An 8,628-nucleotide genomic window follows, 5' to 3' on the forward strand; every position below is an offset into this window, starting at 1 on the left:
TCCAGCTCCTAACTCCATGTGCTGTCTCCGCTCTGCTCCAAGCACCGGTTCTGCAGCTCCTATTGGCTGAGAACAGCACCTGCGGGCGGAGGCAGCATATGGAGCTAGGAGCTGAGGGAGAGGACTTCCTGTTGCCATTCTGGGGAACTCCCCCCGAGGCAAGCATTGCACCCCAATCCCCAGCCCCCCCAAACTCCTGCGGCGGGGGGTCAGGAAGCCCCGAGACTGCCCCAAGAGCATCCAGTGCAACTGTCCCAGGGACTGCCCAAGCTACTCAGACAGCTCCCGGGCTAGCTATATGGGCCACTGCAGAAGTCACGGAGGTCACAGAATCCATGACAAAAACAGAGCCTGAATTATGCTACCTTATTAGAAATAATTTTACAGGGCATTCTTGAATTTAAGCAACTGAAGTCACTTGTGTTGGCATCTTTTCATCTGCGAGAGACTGATAGTTTGCAATGTCTCATGTGACTGAATAGTCCAATCCAAGATTTGCATGATCTTTGGCAGTTGCTGTAAATGTATGTATCTTGGTTGGAAGCTGCTTGCTTTCTACAGACTCATTTCTCTTCAGGCTATAGGAGCCAGCTTCTGTCATGGACTTTGATACCCTGATGGAGACAATGGCGCGCCTGAATTCACTTGGGAGTGAAGAAAAAGAGGGCTAATTTCAGCACTTAATCAGATGAAGAAGTTTAAAGCTACACTATTTTCCCTAAAGGCTCATAAAGACTGTGCAAGATGCTGCTATAGTAGGTAAAAACACTTACTAGCTATGTTATCTTTATTAAGGCACAGTTTTATTAACATGAACCCAGCCATTTGAAATAAGGTTTTCACTGTACAGCTAAAGGAGGTAAATCCATGTTTTCTTTTTATTGCAAACAATAGGGTTGAGTATCATTAAGAAGGCTTCCAAATCACAGAAATGTCAAATTGCTGAGTACTGAAGCAGATTCTACAGAAAGCTGCATGGAGAAATAAGAAGTGCTCTAAGGTATGCCAAGGTTCTCCAGAAGGAGCAAGCAGACTGTTTGCAAAAGTTAAAGGGTCAATTCCAGGGTAGAATGAAATAAAAAGGTTTTCAAACACACACAGTGAACAATCTTGTGAAAGAACTTTTCACAACTACACCTATCAATTGGTGGCACCTTCTAGCAAAGGAACTAACAAATAAATTTAACTTGTTGGATCAGTATTGGGATGCAGATAGTTCTAAAAGCTTGCCAACCTCACCGTTTCCATGTATTCCTCTGCCTGTCTATATCCAGCTGTTCTCTCATCTTATACTTCGATTGTAAACACCTTGGCGCAAAACAGTCTTTTAGTTCTGTGTTTGTACAGTACGTAGCACAATGGGATGCAGGTCCATGATTAGGGTTCCTAGGCACTATGGTAATAGAAATAATAGTTTTTTTTAAAAAAAAATCACATGCCCAACCAAATTAGTTATACTAGTCCAAATATCTGTGCCTAGACCAGACATCAGTGTTTTGCTTAGAATAAAAGTTTTATAGTACCTAGTCCATACACATGTGCATTAGACAAGCATATTCTCATTGTATAAAACTCGGGCCCTGTCTACACACAAACACGCACAGTTTAAAGGCATGTCTTTAAACCAATTCAGTTAAACTGGTACAAATCCCTACCCAGATGCTCTTATTTTATTGTTCAAGCCACTCTTAAAACAAGAGCATCCACAGAGGGTTTTCTGCCAGTTTAACTTAACTGGTTTAGAGACATGCTTTTACTTACTTGCTCTCATAAAGGTTTAAATCTACACTGAATTCCAAAGGAAGTTAGCCACAGAACTGCAGGACATAGTATCTGATCTTAGAAGGGTGACTTAACGAGCATTCTGTTCTGGCTGTCTTGAAGCAGAAATAAGTTATGTAAGGCAAAAACAGGAAGACAGTCATTCAGTAAGAGTTTCCTTATGTGTGACTATTAAGACAGAAGGCAGAACCTGGAATTTGTCAGCTAGACAGAGGAGGAAACTCTCTATGGCTACAAGAATTATCTTTTTGGTAGAGTGCTGCTGGATCCACTAGCATCAGGGAACTGATTTCTCATTATCAGGACTTCAGTAGTGGATCAGTCTTTACCCTTCAAGCAGTTCAGGACTCTACTAGAAAGCTTATCAGTTTGTTTTCCATTACAGTGCTTCTTAATAATGCCGACTACAGGGAATTATGAGATGGAATTTTAAGAAGTAAATTTAAATGAAAGAATAAGTGAATCTTACTTTATTTCATAACTCAATTATTTAGTTTCCTTTTCAAGCAACGTGCTATTATTGTATCATCTCTCTCCTAATACTCTGTCAAGCTGCCTAAAAAATAAACGATTACCCCTTTATTTTTGAGTTTGACTTCTTATCCTCTGATCCACTAATTAGCCTTTTTGGCCTTTGATCCTCTGCATGTATTTTGACCTTCTTGCTGCCTACCACTTTATACTTTCATTCTGACCACACTCTCTCATGGCATTCATCTTCCATTATAGTACCTTCCATTTCTCTTCTCTAATCTGATTATATCTTTTTCCCTAGCACAAAAGGGCCTCATTGGTTAAGAGGTGGGTTTTTTTTTCCAGTTTCTAGTTCTAGTCATTTAAATATATAAAGTTTATTTATTTTAACAGTGAAACACACTCAGAAAAAAAAAGTTTTCTTTCCACATCTTGCATAAAGAATCCATCACATTTTCACTCATCTATACAAAATAATTTAAATGTATTTCCTAGTTTATTTGATTTCTGAACTCCAGAGCCTGACAATCCCCAGAAATTTAATCCATATGGACTTGGTGAAACTAGTAAAAGGTCATCTCCATAGTTCAATACACTGTAAACAAAAAGTTCATCCAAGATGAGATTACAACCCCTGCACTCATGAAAACATAAAAGCTTCAGAACCTTCTCCCACAATGCCCATGCCATAGGACAAAGTTAGCAGTATCCTTGCATTCAGTATGCTACTGCGAGAGGGTTAATGTGAAGACTGATGTTTGTATATTGCTTTAAAAACACAAAGCATCGTCTAAATGCTGTATATTCTTATTACATGTCCATTCCCTCACAAATGGAATGAGCTACCAAATGCTTGCAAGCAAGGGTATCTGCTGCTCTGCGGATCTCACAGTTAAGAATGTTTTCACTATCTGTCCGGAGGGTACAGAGAACAGACTTTTCTAAAAGTTATTTATTTATTTTTTTAATATCAGGAGAGCACTTGGTATTACACATTGATATGGAAGGGAGTGGAGAAATCAGAGGATTTCTGACTTCTACTCAACCAGTCAAGGCCTAAACAGAAATCTCTCTAATGGCAGCTTCGTCTGACAGTAACAGCTGCCGACAGTACTAAAAGAATCCCTATTTCTATTAGCTGGGCTGTAACAAGATTTAGTGTCAAATCCTGCAAAAAGCAGTATTCATTTTGTTCACTGCCACCCCCCCCCCCCCTCCCCAGGAGATGAACTGTAGAATGATTTTTTTTTTATTAATTTCTGGAGAGGAAAAGAACAAAGAAGAAAGGCAATACAGGTTAGGTTGGCTAAGTGTATCAGCGATGCAGCCAGAAGTCTTAACAGATATTGTTCTTTCCAGAAGATCTTGAACCATAGGCTCCATTACATATCACATTGTCCTTCAGTGGGACAATCACTAGAAATATGTTTTATTAATACAGCCTATACTCCATGTGTTTATTATTAGAAGCCTCATTACAACTCGAGAATGCTTATTTTCTTGTGATTCATGTCCCATGAGAATATACTCATGGGACAGGAATCTATGGCAATATTTCTCAAAACAATTACTATAATCATTAAAAAAGAACGTCAATGGACCGTTGAGGCATAAAAAGTGACCTTCACAATTGTCATAAGGTGGAGAACGTTTTCTAAAATCTAGAGGTTTTAAAAAATAGCCAGCGTTAGGACAAAATGACATTTGGTGTTGTCAGATATTTCACATTAGCTCCGCAGCATTTGTTGTAATATTCTTCTTAGAAGATGGACCATGCTGGTGCACCACAAAGATAGAGATATTGATTCTGAACTCAGAAATAAAAAAGTAGAGAAAATGCTAAAAAGTAAAGTTAATATATCAAACAAAACTAGCTGTAACTTTTTTAAAGTATACCAGAAGTACAAAGCCTGCAGAAGTCTTGACTGATCTGTTGATCTATTAGGGAGTATAGCAAGCAACTGAGGATAAAAGACACTGCAGAGAAGTTACATGATTTCTTTGCATCAGACTTCACTATAGAAGAAATCAGGGCAACATATACACTTAGTAGGTAATAAGCAGTAGGTACAATCAGAATGATGTATAAGTGGTGATGAAACAATTTAAACAGCAATAAGTCGTCATGCTCCGGTGTAAGGCCAAGAGTTCTACAGGAACTGTAGAATGAAGTACCTGAACTGTTAATAAAACAGACTCAGGGCTTCATTCTAGAATAACTTCAGTGCACACCAGCAGGGTCAACACAGACCAATTAACACGCAACACATTAGTGCACATTACCCCACTGTGTAAACAAATCCTCACCATTTAAAATACTCTCCACAACCTTATTAGACTTCGATTTTTTGTTTTTGTTATAAAGACATTAAAGATGACCAGTGTGAAAGGATTATTTTATGAGCTTGGTTTGACACAACTTAACTACAAACCCAACTCTTTTACAAATGTGAACAGCAACTCTAATTTCACTAGAACAAAAATATTTAAGCAGGTTCCTTTTTTTAAAAATATCTGATTTAATTTTATTGCAGCTTTCTATTGTGTGCCATCCTTTTTTGGCTTACCCTTATTTTGTGCTTCTATCTTTGGCACAACAAAGTATTCCCAATCCTCCTGTGTGAGGCAGTTTTGTCATCCTAAGGCTCCCTTGGCCTCAAAGTCCACCCCCACCCCTATGAGTTCTTTGTATAATTTATTTTATACTGCCACTAATTTTAAATTTTCAAATGCATTGCAAATTTTTATACTGACAACAGTGTAGGAATTATTGGGAGAAGACTGGAGGTTTTGACAGCTGGATAGGGAACAACTGAAGTTTTTGGAACCCAAGAAGAAGTGCAAGTTTGTTTTAGTTTCTGTTATCCATAAGGTAACTGATGATTCTGATACTAGCAAAATGACCTCAATTCTTTCAACACCTTTTGGAAAGCAAAATGCGGTTGATTCCTAGTTCCACACCTCAGAAACCCTTAACAGCAACTAGCTTGGCCCATTATAGCCCAAACATTTGCCACTATGCAAAAATGACAAACATTTTAGCTTGATGTTTTTGCTAGAGTGATCAGCAGTGAAACAGACAACATTGACATTTAAAGGGTTTATATTCCACAGAGGTGAAAGAAAGTGCACACTTCACTGTTCTTTCAGGTTGTCTGAAGACTCAGCTATTACTTTGGCTCATATTTTGAAGGTTTAATTTTTAAAATGAAAGCTAACATTTTTCTGCCATAATATGCAGCAATATAAAAATATCTGCAGTAGTATGGAAATATATGTGGCTGAGGAGCCTGATTATTCTATAGGTAACGTTTCCCAATTTTTACTGTGCACACCTAACAGCTAGAGTCTGAAAAGATTCCCAATTCTGGACCTCCCATCAATACCCCCATATGGATACTAGAAATCGGGGCTATGCCTTCACTGACGAAAAAGGTGCGTTTTTACAAGCTAAGACCCATTAGCTATTTTGCTGTAAAATCTTAGTGATGAGAAGGCTATGTAGTTTTTACTGGGATGTAGGTAGGTGAGGTCAAACCCAGATTGGGAGTGGGAAGGGGGGAAGTATAATGTTGACCTCACCTAGCTATATAGCTTGCACCTTACCTCCACTAGAACTTTACAGCAAGATAATGAGGCTTGGCAGAATTCAATTTTATTTTTTTAATAATTTCTGTTTGTTTTTATTTTTATCAGTTTGAAGTTTCACACATTTGGGACAGTATATGGGGTCAGACAATAATAATTTAATTACAGTAGATGCCAAAATTAAAAAAACCCAAAGCTTTATAAACTGTTAAAACACAAATTGTCAACATCATGTCAAAATTCACAAAGTAAATATCCTTAAATTGAACTCTAGTAAGTTTTCAAGCAGACTTTTTTCTTTGCCTATCTAAATTTCAATTAGCGAGGAAAATATTTTTTGCCAGTTTGCATGTGTATGAGAAAGCTGGTATTTCCCCCCCCCAAAAATCTAATCCCTCCAAGCCTAGAGATAACTAACTACACCTTGCTGCCCTTTTTTTTTTCTTCAGCAGCTGACCTTTTCAGCAGTGAAGAGACCTCCCAAACTGCTGTTGCAAGCCTGTAAGGCTATGTCATCACTACGTGATTAACTCCTCTCCAGTTAGCCTAGCTCCAGTGAGAAAGCCACATTGTGAAGTACCACGCCAGCTGCACACAGAATGACTACCTTACTTCACGGCATGTACTGTATCGGCTGATGAGCTGCACTAACTAGAACTGTGGCCTATACCCCTAGACAGCCAGCCAACTCCTGATGTTATAATTAAACTGTTATGGGCTAAACAGATGTGTCTTATTTTGAGGTACATGAATACACCCATCTGCTCTTCTGCATTAGTCTACAACTGTAATGTCATACAGATCTTCAAAACCAAGGGACTATACAAGCCATCAAAGACTATTACCATTTTTTTGCAGCATCTTTCACGAAAATCTAGAGTCCTGTTAAACGCAAAGGCAAAATACTGATGATTTTTAGCTAGTCATACAAGAGTTTATATTAAAGATAAAAGTTCTTTCTTAAATATAAACATAGATGACTAGAGAAACTTGAAGCTGATAATACTTTGCAAGCAGTATGGATTTCTACAAACTGCTGAAAATAGTCTACATATTAAAACCAAAAGTTTAAAAAACAAGATACACTTTTACATTTAAAAAGCCAAGGGGTCATACTACGCATGTCTGACTGTGAATGTAAATACAGGGCCTCAGCATGACCACTTATCTCTAGGTTCAATTAAAAAAAAACAACCCTCACAAATCTAGATGACCTCAGTTATGTCCTATTCCTATTTAGTTATATATAATATATATTATTAACATATGGAGCATCGCAAAGCAGGCACATGAGAGTCTGCTGGGCACCATCCTGCAGGCAGCGTTAAGCGGCACTATCGATTTGTCTTCTCACCTTTTCCTATGAAACGAACAGCTCTGAGAACTGGTTTGAGCCTGGGACACAACTCTTAAGTTTGGTCTCTCCTCCCGCCTACACACTCATTTTAACTAGCAGCATGTTAAATCCAGTGTGGTTCACAGTGCTATGAAAATAACCTGGGGAGTTTATCCACACTCAGCGGACCAGGCTAATTTCAACCACTATAGGTTTGTTAGCGGCTTGTTCGCATTAGCGCCCAGAGAGGCTCCCAGTCCCTCCCTGGCGCACATCACACTCCAGCCCCCCGCGGGCTGCGTGGCTCTGCTCTAGTCCCCGCTGCGGGCGGCCTGGGCTATGCGGAGAGCGGCGCCGCAGGCCCCATCCGGCCGCGGGGAAGCAGCACGGCCCCCGCCCTGAGGGAAGGAGACCGTGGGCTCCGTGCCCGTTTCACCTCCCCCAGGCGGAGCCCGGGGCTGCCCCTCCCTCCGCAGGGGGCGGGGCTCGGGCACCAGTTAAACTCCCGGCCTAGACACCCCCCGCCCCCGAGCGGCCCCCTATCCCCGCGCACGCTGAGGGCAGCGCCTCAGAACCCAGCGGAGCCGCCCCCGGGAGAGCCCTGGCGCGGCGGGGGATCGCACCGGGCGGGGCCGGTCTCCAGCCAGACCCCCGCTGCCCCTGGGTGCTGGGGCGGGGCCTGCCCGCGGGAAGAGAGGCCAGCGGAGACCCCGCCGAGTGTCTGTGCCCGGGGGGCCCTGTCCCGCACTTACCGCCGAGGAGCCGCCGCCGTGGTGCGCGTAGCCCCCTTCTTCTCAGCGCCGAGGCGGCTCCTCCCGCCCGCTCGCTTCACCCGCCGGGGAGCGCGAACCCCAAAAACTGAACACAAAATAAAATTAAAAAATAAAAACTTTCCTCGCCGCCGTCTCCCTCCCCCCAGGAGCACGAACCCAAACACACTGAGACACGCCTCCGGGCCGCCCCCCGAGCCGTTCACTGGACAGCGTTGCGACGACCTCTCTGCCCATTGGCCTCATTCCCTGCCTATCATCCACTTCCTCGCCCTTTTCACCCCTCCGTACTGTTAATTGGGTATTGCCTCGATGATCTCTCCACCCATTAGCCACAACTCTTGCCTATCATAACAATACCCACCTTTCCGCATCTTCAATTGGGTAGTGTCGTCACTCGCTACCCATCTATTGGCTACATTCACTGACAGTCATAAGTTGATACACGCCCCTCCACATAATTCATTGGCTGGAGACTCCTCTTCCCTTCTCCCCATTGGCTACAATCCCAGCCCGTTGGAAGAGTTCAGGCCACTGCTCCTGCCCTTTCAACCCTTCACTGGGCGGTATTTTAGTCTCTCCCACCCACTGGGTGACTATTGGGCCCCTCACAAACCAGAGTGCCGCGCCGTTTGGCTCTTCACCGCGCGCCCGCAGCCACGCCCATGTCAAGTGGTT

The 8,628-nt window shown here is 42.2% G+C and overlaps 1 protein-coding gene across 3 annotated transcripts in view; it reads right to left on the bottom strand.

Moving 5' to 3' along the window:
* The window catches only part of TNRC6B (trinucleotide repeat containing adaptor 6B), a 283,665-nt gene extending 275,482 nt beyond the window's left edge, over positions 1-8,183 (bottom strand). For all 3 annotated transcript variants that reach the window (XM_075068137.1, XM_075068133.1, XM_075068124.1), the window contains exon 1: positions 7,933-8,183. The gene's annotated coding sequence lies outside the window, so the exon portion shown is untranslated. The remainder of the gene's footprint in view (positions 1-7,932) is intronic.
* Positions 8,184-8,628: the final 445 nt, after the last annotated feature.

The sequence above is a fragment of the Chelonoidis abingdonii genome, chromosome 1 (genome assembly GCF_003597395.2).
Source record: "Chelonoidis abingdonii isolate Lonesome George chromosome 1, CheloAbing_2.0, whole genome shotgun sequence".
Classification (NCBI taxonomy): domain Eukaryota; kingdom Metazoa; phylum Chordata; order Testudines; family Testudinidae; genus Chelonoidis; species Chelonoidis abingdonii.